The 18,505-nt window shown below is 44.5% G+C and overlaps 1 long non-coding RNA gene across 1 annotated transcript; it reads left to right on the top strand.

Annotated features, from left to right (window-relative positions):
• The first annotated feature begins 5,742 nt into the window (after nucleotides 1-5,742).
• Nucleotides 5,743-12,089, top strand: LOC135976538 (uncharacterized). Its single transcript, XR_010593751.1, has 3 exons — nucleotides 5,743-6,227; nucleotides 11,410-11,456; nucleotides 11,537-12,089. It is a non-coding gene; the product is annotated as an uncharacterized LOC135976538 (long non-coding RNA).
• Nucleotides 12,090-18,505: the final 6,416 nt, after the last annotated feature.

Raw genomic sequence — 18,505 nt, 5'->3', positions numbered from 1 at the left:
TCATACCAGGCCTTTTGCTCTTCCTGAGCATCCTTTAGGATTTCTTTAGCAAGGGCTAAAGAGTGTCGGAGGGTGCTTTGTTGGTTGCTTACGAAGTCTAGAACGTTAGGTCCTGGAGAAGGCGTAAACCCCTCCTATTGCTGCTTCACCAACTGTAATGGCCCCTTAACCTCGTGGCCATACACAAGTTCAAATGGTGAAAACCCTAAACTGGGATGTGGTACAGCCCTGTAGGCAAAAAGCAACTGCTGTAACACTAGGTCCCAATCATTGGAGTGTTCATTTACGAATTTACATATCATGGCCCCCAAAGTTCCATTAAACCTCTCTACCAGGCCATTGGTTTGATGGTGGTAAGGGGTGGCAACCAAGTGATTCACCCTATGGGCTTCCCACAGGTTTTTCATGGTCCCTGCCAGAAAATTAGTTCCCAAATCTGTAAGGATGTCAGAGGGCCAACCTACCCTGGCAAAAATGTCTGCTAATGCCTGGCACACACTTTTAGCCCTGGTGTTGCTTAAGGGTACTGCTTCCGGCCATCGGGTAGCAAAATCCATGAAAGTCAGTATGTACTGCTTTCCTCTGGGTGTCTTCTTTGGGAAAGGACCCAGAATATCCACAGCTACTCGCTGAAATGGGACCTCAATTATGGGTAGTGGCTGGAGAGGGGCTTTGACCTGGTCTTGGGGCTTTCCCACTCGTTGGCACACCTCACGAGACCGGACATAATTAGCAACATCCTTGCCCATTCCCTCCCAGTGGAAGGACTTCCCCAACCGGTCTTTGGTTCTGTTCACCCCAGAATGGCCACTGGGATGATCATGGGCTAAGCTCAAGAGCTTTACCCGATACTTAGTGAGAACTACCAACTGTTTTTGAGGATGCCAGTCTTCCTGGTGCCCACCAGAAAGAGTCTCCTTGTATAAAAGTCCTTGTTCTACAACAAACCAGGATCAGTTAGAAGAGCTGAGAGGCGGTGGGGTGTTCCGTGCCGCCACCCAAGCTTTCTGAAGGCTGTCATCTGCTTCCTGCTTGGCCTGGAACTGTTCCCTTGATGCTGGAGACATCAGTTCCTCCTTGGACTGTGGACTTGGGCTTGGTCCCTCTGGAAGCAATGCAGGTGCTGGGGTTGTTTCCGTTGACTGTGAACCGCTCTCCGCTGGTGCACTACGTAGTATTTCAGGCTCTGGCTGAGCCTCTTGGGTAGGGTTATCTGCTGCTTCGGGCAGTTCAGGCTCGCTAGTGCCCTCTGGCATTGGAGTTGTAGACGGGTTTGCAAGCGCTGGACTCAGTGCTGGCAATGGTTCTGGTGCTGGTTGCATTGCCAGTTCCGGTTCTGGGACTGGCTTTGGCTGGGTCTCTGGGATTGGATCCACTACGGCTGTTGCAGTCGTTGGCAGGGGATCCGGTTCCATCACCTTTGTCTGGGTCTCTGGTAACACAGACAGAGCCCTGGTGGACGGCTCAGGAACAGGGATAGGTGTGAAAGCTTGCTTAGCCTGGCTGCGGGTGACCATTCCCACCCTCTTGGCTATCTTCACATGGTTGGCCAAGTGTTTCCCCAGCAGCATGGGGATGGGATAATTGTCATAGACTGCAAAAGTCCACATTCCTGACCAGCCCTTGTACGGGACATGTAATTTGGCTGTAGGCAAGGTTAAAGAGTGTGACATGAATGGTTGAATTGTCACCGGAGCCTCTGGGTTGATGAGTTTGGGGTCCACTAGGGATCGGTGGATAGTTGACAATTGTGCTTTAGTGTCCCTCCACGCGATAACCTTCTTTCCGCCCGCTCTCAAGATTTCCCTTTCCTCCGAGGGTATTTGAGAGGCATCTGGGCCTGGGGATCTTTGGTGTGATTGTGGTGTAATGAACTGTAATCGGTTGGGGTTCTTGGGGCAGTGGGCCTTTATATGTCCCAGTTCATTACATTTAAAACATCGCCCTGCTAAGGTATCACCAGGGTGATGTTGGTTGGTGGAGACTGGTGTGGTGGGGTGAGAAGGCGTCTGGGGTTTCCCTTGGGATGTAGGTGGGGCCTTGGGTTGTCCCCGGTGGTAAGGTTTTGTTTCGGGTTGCCCGTTCTGATATTCGCTCCAACTGCTACTAGTTGGTTAAGTCTAAGGTAGACTTTTTTCTTGTCCGCCACCTCCACCCATTTGGCTCCTATCTCCCCCGCCTCGGTTACAGTTTTGGGCTTTCCATCTAGGATGTACCTTTCTATTTCCTCAGGAACACCCTCTAAAAACTGCTCCATTTGCATTAGGAAGGGCAACTCTTCTGTAGATTTAACACTTGCTCCTGATATCCAGGCATCCCAATTTTTCCCAATGTGGTAGGCATGTTGGGTAAATGACACGTCTGGTTTCCACCTTAGGGCTCTGAACCACCAACAGGCATGCTCAGGTGTTAGCCCCATTCTGCTTCTGGCCTTGTTTTTAAAAAGTTCATAACCGTTCATGTGTTCCTTAGGCATTTCAGCCATCACCTCTGCTAAGGGTCCACTGAACTGCGGCCTCAGCTGTACCATGTACTGGTCTGTAGTGATGCTGTACCCAAGGCAGGCCCTTTCAAAATTTTCTAAGAAGTCCTCAGTATCATCGCCTGCCTTGTAGGTGGGGAATTTTCTGGGATGGGAAGCGGTACCTGGAGAGGGGTTGCTAGGATTGGCTGATATATCCGGCCTAGCCCTTGCTACTTCCAGCTCATGCTTCCTCTCTCTTTCCCTCTCCTCCATAGCTCTCTTGTGGGCAGCCTCCTCTGCCTTAATTTCTAATTGTTTTAGTTCCATCCATCTCTTATGTTCGTTTTCTTTTTCTATTGCTTCCAGTCTAGCCGGTTCTAGTTTGTTAGCTGCTTCACTGGTAGTCATTTTCCTGCTTTCTTGTGCTGGGCCACACCCCTCTGCAGTTCACTGAAACTGGGATGCACTCAGCTCAGGGCTGGCTTAGTTAACAGAGACTTTTTCACTAGCGATACCCGAGAGGTAGAAAGAAAAAAAACAATTCAGCTTGTAAATTCCTTTTGCCAGCTGCTTGCTCACTGCGTTAACCCTTCTCTTAACAAAGACCCATGTTAAAAAAAACTTAACACCTCTGCCTTCATGCAAGGATGAGATAAGATATTCATCTACCTTCAGCTCTGTTAGAAAGCAGTTAGAAAGGAGAAAAAAAATCTTACTGGCTTTTGGTTTAAAATGATCCCACTGCTCTGCCACCATGTCAAGGCTCCTTCCCCACTCTAAACTTTAGGGTATAGATGTGGGGGCCTGCATGAAACCTTCTAATCTTAACTACCAGCTTAGATCTGGTCTGCTGCCACCACTCCCAATGGGCTAACTCCCTTCCCTGGGTAGCCTTGAGAGACTCTTCCACCAACTCCCTGGTGAACACACATCCAACCCCTTGGATCTTAAAACAAGGTGAAATTAACCATCTCCCCTCCTTTCTCCCACCAACTCCTGGTGGATCTAGATCCAACTCCCTTGGATCTAAAAACAAGGAAAAAAATCAATCAGGTTATTTTAAAAGGCTTTTAATTAAAGAAAAAGGTAAAAATCATCTCTGTAAACAATCACGATGGAAACAACAAGGAGTCTGGTGGCACCTTAAAGACTAACAGGTTTATTTGGGCATAAGCTTTCGTGGGTAAAAACCTCACTTCTTCAGATGCATAGAGTGAAAGTTACAGATGCAGGCACTATATACTGATGGAAAATCAGGATGGAAAATAACTTTACAGGGTAATTAAACTTAAAGAGCCCAGAGGAAACCCTCTAGCCTTAGGTTCAAAGTTACAGCAAACAGAGGTAAACACCCTAGCAAAAGGTACATTTACAAGTTGAGAAAACAAAGATAAAACTAACACGCCTTGCCTGGCTGTACTTACAAGTTTGAAATATGAGAGACTTGTTCAGAAAGATTTGGAGAGCATGGATTGATGTCTGGTCCCTCTTAGTCCCAAGAGCGAACTCTCCCCAAAACAAAGAGCACAAACAAAAGCCTTTCCCCCCACCAAGATTTGAAAGTATCTTGTCCCCTTATTGGTCCTTTGGGTCAGGTGTCAACCAGGTTACCTGAGCTTTTTAACCCTTTACAGAGTCTCTGGCCAGGAGGGATTTTATAGTATTGTACACAGGAGGGCTGTTACCCTTCCCTTTATAGTTATGACAGTTACAAACAAAGAAGATGCGGCATTTCACAGTTTAATCCCATCACCTGGCCTGTTACTTGGGCTGCAGGTCGCCTGGCTGCCAATTTGTAGTTTAGAGCAGCAGTTCCCAACCTGGGGTCCGCGGCCCTCTGGGGGTCCACAAGCCCTTTCAGAGAGAGAGAGAGAAAGAGAGAGAGAATGTAGCCATACTTACAGGATGGGGGGCTCTATCCTGGGGCACAGTGACTCTGAAAAAGACTGGGGGGTAGTGATGGATAATCAGCTGAACATGAGCTCACAGTGTGATGCTGTTACCAAAAGGGTTAATGCAAAACTTGGATATGTATGTGACAGATTGACAATATCCGGTAATATCCTAAATTAATTTTACTGAAGTAAGTTAAACCTTATCGAACTAGGGTTAATACCTGTGGGGTGCCTTGTATAGGAAATGCAAATGCTTATGTGCTATTGTGAGATCATATGGAACTTCTTTAGCAGGAAGACAAGATTAATGCAATCTCTGGAAAGCATGAGGACGTTTAAAGGTCTTTTTGGAACAATACATGTGAAGTGGATTTCCTTAGGAAACACCTCGAGGTGAGGCGAATGCAAATTCTCCCCCTCTGGAACCTGCCCTTGGGACAGACACTTGTATACTAATTACCTGCTTCTGGAAACTCCAGCTCAAAGACCCCTGAGCTGTATAAAAGAGTGGACTAATCTTGTCATGAGTGTGCTGCTTCTGAGCTGAAGCTGTGATGGACTTGTAACCACTATGAGTCCCCCAGAGTGTGGGGTTGAAGGACTTATTCTTCCAGAGCCCATGTTAAAATTGGGATGAACTCTGGCAGCTTATTAATATGCTTGTAGGTTCTTTTATTGTTTTTAATATTTTTTTCTCTATAATGCTTTTTACCTTAAGGATAAAGTAGGTTTGTTTAGAAAACTGTGTGGCAACTTGTATCTGTAGCAATCACTTTGTGGTCTCTGATGAGAAAGCAAGCAGATCTGTAAGCAGACTGTCTTTGCTGGGAAATATCCAGGAAGGGAACTGTGCAGCCTGCAAATAACCTGGTTAGAAGGGAGAGAGATGCAAGTCTCCATCCAAGGGAGACAACAGCAGGGGAGCTGGAAACCTGAGAGGGATGCCCTTGCTAGACCACAGAGGGGAAATATAGGTGCAGTTGCCCTGAAATGAAACAACATAGATCATAGAAATGTAGTACTAGAAGGGCCCTCAACAGATCATCTAATCTGGCCCTCTGCACTGAGGCAGGACTAAGTATTACCTAGACCATCCCTGACAGATGTTTGTCCAACCCATTTTGGCCTGAGGACCACATCTGGGTATGGAAATTGTATGGCTGGCCATGAATGCTCACGAAATTAACACTTCAGAGATATTCAAATAAACTTTATTTAATAAAGATACATTTTAGTGGAAATAAACATTAAACCTTACTTACTATTATAAATATACCATCATAAAGTATTACAATAATTAAACCAAACATACCTCCTTTCCACGCCCTCTTTGACGAATGTGAACAGTGCAGCTGGCACTCCCTGGCTAACTACTCTTTGTCTGTGAGGTTGGCTGAAGAAAGTCCTAGTGGGTTTTATAAACCAGGATGGCAATTTTGATTTGTATCCCACATTGAATAGGAAGCCAGTGGATTACTCTGAGGATGGGGTGAGTGGTCATGCTTCCTAGTATGTGATGGGGTGTTTACTCCACACAGGCCTTGATGGGGGTTAATGTGGATCTGAGAGGCCAATTAACATGCCTGCCAGCACCTGTGAGAGAGAAAGCCAGGCTTCCTTGATGATGAAGCCCAGCTGGGGAGGGGCTGGAAGAGTGATTATAAAACCAGGAAGTCTGTAGTAAAGAGGCAGGCAGGTGAGCGAGAGAGATCTACAGTCACACTCTGAGGGTTAGAAGAGGCAGGAAGCCCTCCAGGGAGGTAGCATGAAGTCTGAGGGAGTAAACCTTGGCTGCCAGCCGCAGAGTCCCTGGGCTGGAATCCAGACGAGAAGTCGTGGCTGGGTACTCCTATCAGCCAGCGAGGAAGGTGGGTTGAAACCTCCTGTGGTAAAGGTGTAAGGATCACAGAGCCCAGAGACAGATGGCAGACCTGTTGTAAAGTCATTGTCTATAACTTGGTTGGACTCTGTTACCCCAGCAGGAGTGGATTAAAGTGTGACCTAGTTGGAGGGCCAAGGTGTGGGAAGAGAGAGCGCTGCAGTGACAAGGTGACTGTTGGCAGGGGCTGCCATCTGGGGAGACAGCTGCTATTCTGTGCCTGGCCACAAGGAGGTGCTCCTGCAATGAGTGAACCCCTTGACAGGCTGCACAAGAAACTAGGCAGTAGCTAGCCATGCTTGTGGGTGTTTGGAGAGCTGGGAATTTAGGGAGCATTCTGCAGTCATCAGCATATACATATATTTTGATAATATAATTTACCCTAATTCCATTGTATTTGTACCATTTGAAAAACGAATCTGAGCAACTTGAAACTGTAGGTTCATTTCTTCCCCTGTTGCTTCTACACCAGCTATTGCTCCCAGTTCTCAACGGGCCTTGCAGCTGGGATTCACCTTTGTTCCCCTGAACCCTGCATGCTTAATTTAGCTGTAGATTTTTTTTTCAGTGCCAGTTATGAATAATGAAAGGGTCTCTTCACACATGTGCAGACAAGTGTGTCATCCTTTGATCATAATTTCTTCACCTGCCTAACACATCAATTGGTATTACAATGACATCTCCTTGAATCCAGTGAGTACTAGAAAAAAATGGCTGGCAAAAAGCAGAAATGAAATGATAAATAAGTGAAATCTGATGGCTTTAAATAATATTCAAGCTGTGTTTCAGATCAACAGAAAATGCCAAGAAATGCATACTTAGATTGATTCTTCTTTGCTTATTTTGTATTGTACCGTTGAGAAAAATAAGAATGTTTAAGGACACTAGATCCACTAAGTCCCTTTGTGGATCTTTGCTGAGTACTGCAGCACCTAACTAACCTCCAAGTTCCGGTCCCCCATGTTTTCCAGTTAGGAATACTGGCAGCATCAGAATTTCAGCGTATGTCACTCAAATTGAAGTGCCCTTAGGATCACGCAGCTGTTTCCTACACATTATAGATAGGTGCGTAAGGGGCTGGTCATCCTGTTCCCTAGTGTGATTTGGGTGGCCTATAAAAGGCACTAACTAATGCCCCATTTTGTGCTTTAGTTGTTAGGACATTGATCCATAAGCACTCAAGATCATTTTCTTCTGAGTTATTAGAAACAAGTAATGCCATTTCTGACACAGAGTGCCACTCTTCCTCCCTTTTTACTCACTCGATCCTTCCTAAATAGGTTATAACCATTGATTTTTTTTTTTTAAACATTACAGTCATGGGAATCATCCCACCAGGTTTCATTAATACCAACTAGATCAAATTTGTGCTCATAAACGAGCAATTCCAATGCCTCTTGTTTGTTAACCAGGCTCCTAGCACTGGTGTATAGGCAATTAAAGAATTTCTTCCCTTAAGTTCCTTGGGTTCCTTGTTTAATTTTGTTCTCAACATTCTGATTTTGTGGTCTTTTTACCCTCTCCTTTTGTTGCTAGTTCAAAGCCCTCCTGACTACTCTAGCCAGCCTGTCTCTGACGTGATTAGTCCCCCTTCTACTGAGGTGGAGGCCATCCAAACTGTTCAACCCCTTCTCCCCCTGGAAGGTGAACCAATGTTCCAGAAAACCCTCTATACTACACCACTTATCTAGCCTGTGGTTCACTTCCAGAATCTTCTGTCTTCCTTCGCTCATGGGACAGGAAGGATCTTAGAGAAGATCTCCTTGGATATTCTTCTTCAGCACACTTGAGTTCAGAGAGAAGATGACTTCAGGAAAATATCCCATGACACAGTGTTGTTAGTGACAATATGAACCATTACCAATGAATCATTTCCCACTGGATATGCTTTTGAAGTCTATCTTAGAGTGACGTCTTGTGTCTTGGTTCTGGGAAGGCAGCACACTGTCTTGTTCTCCACCTGCCCTGTGCAGAAATGTTCTTTTGATTCTTCTGAGTATTGAATCCGAGCAAAGATCGTCCATCCTCTTTGGACAGTTGGAGAAATCTTTGTGGGGAAAACTTGATTTTTTTACAGGTTGGGCTGAGCTGTCATCCACAGACATGTCCCAGACATCTCTGTTCCCTTGGACCAGCTGGATCTTAAGAGGTATCTTCCACAGTTTCCACACTGAAGACCTGGTGTTGATTGGACACTTCAGCTTTCTTCCTAATTGAGTCTCCATATTTTCAAATCTTAGCTTGAAAACATCACTGTTCTCTCTTTGCCTATATCTCTTAACATCTCTCTCTCTCCCTGCTATTATTTGTTTAAAACTGTGTCTGTATTTAACTCACTAAAGCATTTTAGGATACAATTTCCATGAAAGAGTCCATGCAAAATAAAGCTGCATTGAGATATTGGTGCACTGAAGACAATTCCACTATGTCTCTTAGCAGCTTTTTCCATTGACAAACAGTTCATAGCTTTATAAATAGTTTACATAACACTTCACCTAATTATTCCCTGTTGCATTTTAAACCCATTTGTATATGGTATGCAGGTTAAGAGGAGATGATCTGAATTTGATAAATTGCAGGGCCATTGTTCTTACACACCTTATCTTTGACCACTTCACCTGCACTTTACACTCTAATCCATATCCCCTGAGACTTATACCAACTTTCTAAACTCTAAGCATCTTCTCGCTAGGCACTGCTTCTCTCATGTCCATATCTATCCTGGCACATTCTGTCGTGGTTAGCATTATGCTGACAGTTTTCGACAGCATATATCTGGCTTGAAACCTTGCCTTTTGAGAGAGTGGAAATGAACTGGTTACTTGTGCTTTGCTAGCCCCACACTCTATCCTCTAACATAGGTATCATTTGTCTTTTTTGTGTGGTTCAGAGGGGACAGCCCCTCAGGATTTTTTGTTCAGCTGCATGACAGCTGATCTTGTACCAGCTGATGTGCCTTCTGTTGATATGCCATGAAATTATTTAATGGCTCCAGCTGCATTTTCAGTTTCCTGGATCAGGGGCTGTGGTGTGACTTCCCCCCCGCCCCCGGTGGCTTTGTTAGTATTTTTTTGTTTTCTCCCCCATGCTATTCCCATTCCTCTCTTTCTGGCATGGATCTGGTGAAGCCTTGGACTGTGTGTGCTCTGCAGTTCTGCTCTAGTTCACTGTCAATTATTCCTTCTTGTTTACAATAATGCTTCATAGCACGTTTGATTTCGGTGGTGGTTGTGCCTTTCACACCATTGCATTCAAAACACTAAATTTATTCAGAAATTTTTTTAGTCTGCTTTATATAGTTTTTTTTTCTAAACCGGGAGGATTCTTGGGGTGTGTGTGAGTATTTTATTTGCAGCAGCTGTATCCATGTACTAGGATTATTGCTCAACTTTGTGAGAAACATGGATTTTTTTTTCTTTTCTTTTAACTTTATTACCTGCCTCTGGGCCATTCCTTCCCTCCCTGTTGGGCCTTTAATCCACACTCCTTGTTTAGCTCTTTTGTTAGCTATTGTGTTGAGCACAGAGATGTAGATGTCAGGATGTGTGAAAGTGCTTGTGGATATAGCAGCATTATATTCTGCTAACTGGATACTGTTGTTAGCCCTAAGTCTCCATTAACATTTACAACTGACTTATTTTGTTTTCTATTTGAGTGAATTCAGCCTGCTCATGGCAATGTGGGACTAATATCACTGGCTACTGCTAGGCATGATCCAGTCAGGCATTCAGCAAGCTTCCTCACCCACTGCACAGCCAATGCATCGCTCTTCTGACCTCTTGCGGGGTTGAGGTCTGGTTTGAGATGCCCATACCTCTTACATTTGTTGACTATAGTTGCTGGTACTCTAGTCTCATAGGTAGGCCACTAGACTAGGAATCGGGAGATCTGAGTTCAGTTACTGGCCTGCTGGGTGACCATGGATCAGTTGCTTCCCCTCTCTGTGCCTCAATTTCCCCATCTGTAAAATTAGGACAATGCTACTGATCTCCTTTGTAAAATGCTTTGAGGTCTACTGATGGAAAGTCCTATATAAGGGCTAGATATTAGTATTGTCTGTAAAAAGAACGAGGAGTACTTGTGGCACCTTAGAGACTAACAAATTTATTTGGGCATAAGTTTTCATGGCCTAAAAACCACTTCATCGGATGCATGCAGTGGAAAATACAGTAGGAATGTGTGTGTGTGTGTGTGTGTGTGTGTGTGTGTGTGTGTACACACACACACACACACACACACACACAACATGAAAAATGGGTGTTGCCATACCACCTCTAATGACACTAATCAATTAAGGTGGGCTATTATCAGCAGGAGGGAAAAAAACTTTTGTAGTGATAATCAAGATGGCCTATTTCAAACAGTTCACAAGAAGGTGTGAGTAACAGTAGGGGAAAAATTAGCATGGGGAAATAGCTTTTACTTTGTGTAATGACCCATCCACTCCCAGTCTTTATTCGAGCCTAATTTAATGGTGTCTGGTTTGCAAACTAATTCCAGTTCTGCAGTTTCTCGTTGGAGTCTGTTTTTGAAGGTTGTTTTTGAAGAATTGCGACTTTGAGGTCTGTAATTGAGTGACCAGGGAGGTTGAAGTGTTCTCCGACTGGTTTTTGAATGTTATAATTCTTGACGTCTGATTTGTGTCCATTTATTCTTTTGTGTAGAAACTGTCCAGTTTGGCCAATGTACATGGCAGAGGGGCATTGCTGGCACATGATGGCATATATCACATTGGTAGACGTGCAGTTGAATGAGCCTCTGATGGTGTGGCTGATGTGATTAGGTCCTATGATGGTGTCCCTTGAATAGATGTGGACAGAGTTGGCAACGGGCTTTGTTGCAAGGATATGTTCCTGGATTAGTGTTTGTTGTGTGGGGTTGCTGGTGAGTATTTGCTTCTGGTTGGGGGGCTGTCTGTAAGCAAGGACTGGCCTGTCTCCCAAGATCTGTGAGAGTGAGGGATCGTCCTTCAGGATAGGTTGTAGATCCTTGATGATGCACTGGAGAGGTTTTAGTTGGGAGCTGAAGGTGACGGCTAGTGGCTTTTTCAGGGAGTTTCTTGAGCAAATAGTGTAGTTTCTTTTGGTAACCCTCAGTGTATCCCTTTGCCTCAAATCCTGTTTGTACCTATTGAGCCTGAATATTTTATAGGGCTTTTGTTGCACTTTTAGGGGAACTGCTGCTGCCCTATAACAGAAGACTAGGAAAGCTGCTGCAGGTTGGTGTGATTTTTTTCTTTTTTTTTTAACCTAATATTGGGGGCCTGGTAGTAACCAGCGCTGTCTGTGTTATAAACAGGACTAAAGAAATTTCCCAGATGCCTGCAACGGCGCCAGTCCCAGATGTTCCAAAATCACAAGTCGGGCCTCAACAAAGTCACAAGAGTGGCATAAAAATCAGGAGATTTAAAAAAAAATAAATTTTGGATATTTTAATTTGCCTTCTGGTTCCTTATCTTTTAGTTTACACTTGGGTCTTATATGCAAGCTTTTCTCCACAACCATAATGCCTAGAAACATACTTCAAAAAAAGGAAAACTGAGACTCTCCTGTAATCACATGGCTCCAAAAGCTGGGGCTTTACAAAGAACACTAAATGTCAATAGTCAGCAAGCAGTGCATCAGTGTTGCCATAAATTCTTGACAAGGTTCTCTCTGTAGTCTGATCTCAACACAATCCCCCTCCAAAGTGCTAAAGGCTAGGTCTTTCCTTAGAGTGGGGAGACTTCCTGCTCTACAGAGTTATTGTAACTGACAAGAAGAGTCAGAACAAACTCCAGGATCATTCCACCCAAAGTCTGCCCTTAATAAAGGTGGGGTTATGAAATGAGGCCAGAAGTGCATGACGTATACAATGGGAGTGCTAGTGCTTCACATGAGAAGAGAGGTCCTAGGGCCTTCCATTCATTGGGGGGGAAAGAGGATAGGGACAAAGGTGCTTTAAGCCTCCCTTGTGTTTCCCATATTGAATGTCAGCTGCTGTAATTTATGCTCTGCTGCCTATGGCCTTAGTCTATGGGCTGTGGAAAGCAGAGATTTAGGCATAGGATGATGAAATGCCACATCTAAGGAGTGCCACACCTGTGGAGGCACAGGAATTGTACCACTTGTGATGGACACTCAGCAGACACCCATTAAATGTGAGAAACTGAGGCCAGGGAACAACCCCTTACATACCTTTTGGTGGTATAAAGACCCCACTAGTTCAGAGTAGGTGCAATGGCAAACCCTAACGGGCTTCTCAAATGATTGGAGATCCTTGCATCCTCCCTCCCTGGAGAGCAATCCCATTTATAAATAACTGAGGTGCTTGCAGCACTAGATTCCATTCAGGGTCATCTGACATAACTCCAGGTGTATTACTGCTGACAGAAGGAAGGTTAACATTGCCCCCTGCAGTCCCATAACACTTGCCGCTTTAGACGTTGGCCCTTGTACTTCTTCTGTGGCTCCTTCCCCTGATAGTCAGCTAGGGTGGAGCAATCTCTCCATTTGGCTCTCTACCGTCTTCTCCAGACACTTGTAATTCTGTGCTTCCTGAAGCAGGCAGTTCTTGGGTTTGGAGGTGTCTGTTGCTCTGCAGGACCTTACCAGAAAGTTGACTCTGTCAGCACTGTAACTTTTTGATTCCACTGTTGATATTCTAAATCAGGTCATCTGAATTCTAATCCCAGCTCTGTGGCTGAGTCTCTTACTGATGTTGAACAAGCCCGTGAGCTTATCTGTGCCTCCATTTCTCCATCTATGAAACGATGAAAGTGAGACTTGCCTGCTACACAGAGGTGGTGTTGAGAATATATAACTTAATGTTCATACAGCAATTGGAGATCTTTCCATTTAAACCGCAGGGAAGTGCCAAGTATTTTGTTGTTTTGTTATGTTGTTTGAAATTTCAGCTACTTTGCAGTGAAATGGATAATAGTAACAGGAAGCTTAATAGAATAATTAACACACAATAGGAAAAGTCAAACACAATCAGGACCAGTTAAAGAATACCTAGATAACTTGAATATATAATGTTAATCAATAGAGCTCAATGAAGAACACTTGAGGACTAAGGAACTAGCTGAAATATCAGAACCACTGACATTTTTGAGAACTCCAGGAAGACATATGGGGTCCCAGATGATTAGAAAAGGGCAAATATGAAATCCTATTTCATTTTAAGAAAGGAAAAGGAAGTTTCTGTGCATGTAGGGCCACGGGGAAAGGGAATTAGACCACATAGGTTAATATCAGTACCTAGTAAATTGGTAGAACAAATAAAGTATTTAACTTCTAACAGGGCCGGCTCCAGGGTTTTGGCCGCCCCAAGCAGCCAAACAAAAAAACAAAACAAAAAGTCGTGATCTGCGGCAGCAATTCGGTGGGAGGTCCTTCGCTCGGAGCAGGAGTGAGGGACCATCCGCCGAATTGCCGCCGAACAGCTGGACGTGCCGCCCCTCTCCGAAGTGGCCGCCCCAAGCACCTGCTTGGTAAGCTGGTGCCTGGAGCTGGTCCTGATTTCTAAGCACATCTAGGAAAGTAAGGTGATAAATAGCAGGCAACAGATGTTTGTCAAAAATAAATTGTGGGGATGTATCATCCCTACACCAACCTAATGGAAAGTTCCATAAGGAGGTAAGGGTCACGATGGGACACTTGCAAGGTAATAAATCATGGCCTTATGTAAGGCCCCCCTGGTGGTCTAGGATTATATAAAATGATCATGGCCTTATGTAAGACCCCCTGGTGGTCTAGGATTATATAAGATGAGGTAAACAAATCATGGCCTTATGTAAGGAACGGTTGAACCAATCGGTGTGGGGCTATACATGTGATAAACACATGATTCTCCTTCTTGTCCAATCCGTAGATGTGTTGTTATAGCCTAATTGTGTTATGTAATGTTGAGAAAAAACTATAAAAGAAAGCTTGCAATAAACAGGATTCGGATTCAGCCTGCAACCACAGTGGTCGTGTGCTTTATCTGCTCCGCATAGAACCCCACAATAAATCATAGCAAATTTTCTTTGACAGGATAAAGAGCCTAGTGGACAGAACCTATGCATGGGACGCTTTTGACAGTTTCCTGGGATGATCTAAAAACATGAACTCCTAACACTTGAGCTGAAGGACCAGGCCTATTAGCACAGGGGCAGTAGCAGTCATAAACCTCTATATACAGTCTTGTCACTAGAGGAGGACAGAGTCATACTGTTAGCTAAATGTTACAAGAATGTAATTGGGCCTATCTTTCCTGGCAGGCCATGTGGCAATGTGGATGGGAGTTGGGCCTATCATAGTAGAGACTGGGGTTCTAGGGCAAGTTCTACACAAACTAAGGGTGTATCGTTATGGGGGAATGATGATTGCCTCCTCTAAAGCAGGTGTAATAAGAGGCTTTGTTTAATAATGATTGTGAAGTGCAGATAAATATTAACAGCAGTCAGGGGAAGAGTTTGGACTATAGCTCCTGGCTCTGGGCTGACAGGTCAGTGCCTATTCTCCTAGACGGCAATGAATTTTCTGAGGGTTTCTCTCTCTAAATCATGTCATTTTGTAATTTCTGCAGGAGGGCATGACAGGCCTGCCAAATGCAGGAGTGTTAAGTGAGATGCATGATACTTGGCAGGTCTGTCCTGTATAAACAGATACAAAACTGGTGAAAAACACAGACTGAAAAGAATTACTAATGGAACAGTATTAAGTTAGGAGGCTGCCTGGAATGCTACCCTTCCTCAGTTGGCCAATCCAGTTGGGGGAAAAAAACTAATCACAGTGGGAAGATACCCAAATGGGAGAGCGTACATAACTCAGAGTCTAAGAATAAACAAAGCCCTATCTTGGCAAACTGGAGAAAAGTTCTGAAATCAATAAAACAAGATTTAATTATCAAAATGTAAAGGGAGGGGTGAGTAAAACACAAGTATAGAAACAGGGGTTTGACAGATGAGACCTTAGAAGCATGGAAGCTTCAAAAAACTTATGAGATGTGCCAAATACAATACACATGTAGAATATTAATGGACTTTTGTATCAATGAGTGTTGTATGTATCTTGATTTCTGAATCAATGGGTGAGTTTCTTATGGAATTTGAAAGAACTCAGGGGTGATTATTGCAAAGCCCCCGATGTGGGTTATGCAGATTCCCAACCTTTAAAATGTTGTCACCTGGGGTGAGGGGTACTGACTGGTTTTACCTGTTTCAGGAGGCCTGGATAAAGGACCCAATGGTGTAAAGTCAGCTTGAAGTGATTCAGGTGGTCCTGACCTGTGATTGACAAAATCCTGCTGGAAGGCTTTGAAGGCCTAGAACTTGTCAGGGTCTCCATGTGGAAGAGGGGTGACACCTGGAAGTTATCATGAATGTAAACTGTTTATTATTTTATGTTTTCTGTGTAATGCTTTTGCCCTAAAATAAATGTACCGTGCTTTGTGAAAGCTGGTAACCCAGTCATTGTCCCTGAGACAGAGTGAATTGCAGGTGAAGGACTTGTCAGATCTTCTAGGATAAGCAGGGGGACCGTAAACCTAAACCCCTGGTCTGAAGGGAGAAGGACATAGGTCTCTGGTGACAGCTGGAGGCCTGAGACCTAAAGGGGTGCCCTTGAGCAGACCTGTAATGGACTGGGATGAAGGCAATCTGGACTAGTAGTCACAGCAGGAGTGAGGTTTGGGGGTAGAGCAGACATCCAGGTTGGGGAACAAAGCCAAGGGTCAGCACTAGAGTCAGCTGCCAATTATTAGAGCCAGGGGTCAAGCCAGAGTCAGAAGTTGAAGGCTGGGGTCAGAGCCAGGACTGATAACTGATGGTTGGAAGAGAGGCATAAGGGCAGGAACTAGAGGAGAGGCAAGGATCGAGCACAGTGGGAACAGGAGCAAAGACAGGGGTGAGCCAAGAGCAGAGCAGGAATAGGGTTGGGTGCAGAAATCAGGGTCCAATGCAGCAACAACAGGAAATAACCTTGTTGATCAAACAACTTCCTGGGCTGCCTCCTAGCTTAAATAGCATGGTTGGACCCATCAGTGGAACTGGGCAATCCTCCAATCAGGGCTCCTGTGGGTGGTGCCTTGGCTGAGGCTATAGTTCTGCTAGCTTCTCGGCCCATGAGGTTTCAGCATTCATTGGGTGGAGATCAGGATGTGGTGGCTGTCTAGATACTCCTGTATCCAGGTTCAAGACCTGGAGAGAGGCAGTTGTCCCTGGAACCGTGAGAAGGGTATACTGGAGAGAACTCTGCACACAGAGAAGGCTCTAGGGCTTAAAGAGAATGATCAATTGAATAGACATCATCTAGGTTTTATTGGCACAAATGAGAAATTGAGAGGAGATCGGGGAATAAAAAAGTGTTGTGTGTTTTAATTGGGGAGGCCTGAATTGGAGCATTCAGTTCAGGTTTGGGCCTCACACATCAAAAAATATCTACTCCTAACGGAGTTCAGAGGAGAGCTACAAAAATACTGCATGAATAAGATGTACAAAGAAAGGTTCCAAGAAATGGCCAATTTGGGTGTATTCTGTGTGTAGAAAAGACAACAGAGGGAAGCATTCGATTGACATGTGTAAGCCCCACAGCTAGAAGTCCTAGAGTGAGGGAACTCTGTTCCCTCTGTAGGGGAAAAGGGGAACAGCCACCTCTGCCCAGCTTCATTTTCATGAGTTCTGTTGCTCATCCATAGTTCCACACCGTATGTTTTGTTGCTTTAGTTGGAATGTCTGTTTTGATTTTATAAATGGTAATTGTTTCTGCAACTATAGTCATGAAAGGACAGCGGGATTGTGCAAGAGATGTCCCTGAGTAAATGTGTCACCCTACTGACAGAGAGTAGACTCAGAGTTAATAAGAAAGAGTAGAAGGGTCTAGCCTAGAGACCAGGAGTGCTATCACAGGGTCCTTTTTTGCTCTGAGTTTCCCGTGTGGAGCTTCTGAACCCTGCATGGCATGATCCTTCAGGGCGAGGGTGACCAGATAGCAAGTGTAAAAAAATTGGGACGGGGGTGGGGGGGTAATAGACGCCTATATAAGAAAAAGCTCCAAATATCGGGACTGTCCCTATAAATCAGGACATCTGGTCACCCTATTTTAGGGCTGGACCAGCGGCAGCAGTGTAGAGCTGACTTTGCATTGAGTCCCGCCTGGACTAGTGGTGATAGTGTGAAACTAACTTCACAGCACTGTGGCAGCACAGAGCTGAACTTCACAAGGGGGCCTGCCCAGACTAGGGGTGGCAAAGTGGACTGGGAAACGTGAACTATTCTGAACTGGAGCAGACAGGGGGAGGAGAGTTGCATTCTGACTACCCCTGAGTCTGACTAGACCCAAGGAAGGAGTTTTAGGTGGATATGGATTATTGTTCCAAAAGTCCTGGGCCTCAACAAGCTGGACAATTAATACTTGGAACTGTGGTGTTGACCATACTCCTAATGCACTGCTTGGGGTCTGTACACTTTGTTGTAGGTAAATGTTATATCTATATGAGAAACCAGGGAAAAGAAACACACACAATTATGTTTCTTCTGTTTGGTTGGTTGTTCCTTGTGGTTCCTTGTTCCAAAGGATGTCCGAGAGCTTGCAAGTGGCAAAGAACCCACGCAGAAAGGTGAGGAGGTTATTTATTTATTTTTATATATATATATATATATATATATATATCCCAGAGCCAGAATTGGGAGTATGCTTCTGCGTATGGGCTCAAACCATAGTTTCCTTTATTTTCGGAAAAGACCCCTAGATGCATTGAACCTGGCCCGTGCTGCTGCCATTGGCACCTGATGGATGAGTTACACATGTCTATAAAGGGATCAGGATGGAATGGGTTTAACCTACAGCAAGCAAAGAGTGGGTTAAATTGGGGAAAACCTAATGGGCCAGATTCTGAAGTCAACAGAGTTTAATGGATTTACAACCAGCTGAGGATCTGGCTTTTAAATCTAAGAACAATTTGTCATTAGAAGTTGCCAGAAGAGGTGGTGGAATCTTCTCCACTGTAGCTACTATACAACCTCATTTTGTTCAATGGCCTTGATTAAAAAAACCTGTATCTTGAAATGCTTTTTAGAGTTAAACCGTAAGGATGATAACAAAGGGAGGGATAACTTGAAAGGTAGGTATATCAGACAAGGGAGAAGAGATCTGTATATAGATGAAGAGTCTGGAAAGATATAGGGGGGCTGTCTCAGATAGTAGGAGAGGCAGCCAGTGATGTGTAGAGATGAGCAGGGAAGAGAATAAGCTGGAGTAACAAGTAACCAGAAGGTTCTAAAAAGGAGGACATTTTAAATTC

The sequence above is a fragment of the Chrysemys picta genome, chromosome 1, assembly GCF_011386835.1.
Source record: "Chrysemys picta bellii isolate R12L10 chromosome 1, ASM1138683v2, whole genome shotgun sequence".
NCBI lineage: Eukaryota > Metazoa > Chordata > Testudines > Emydidae > Chrysemys > Chrysemys picta.
Note: the sequence above shows the minus strand (reverse complement) of the source record. Positions and strands in the feature narration are given on the sequence as shown.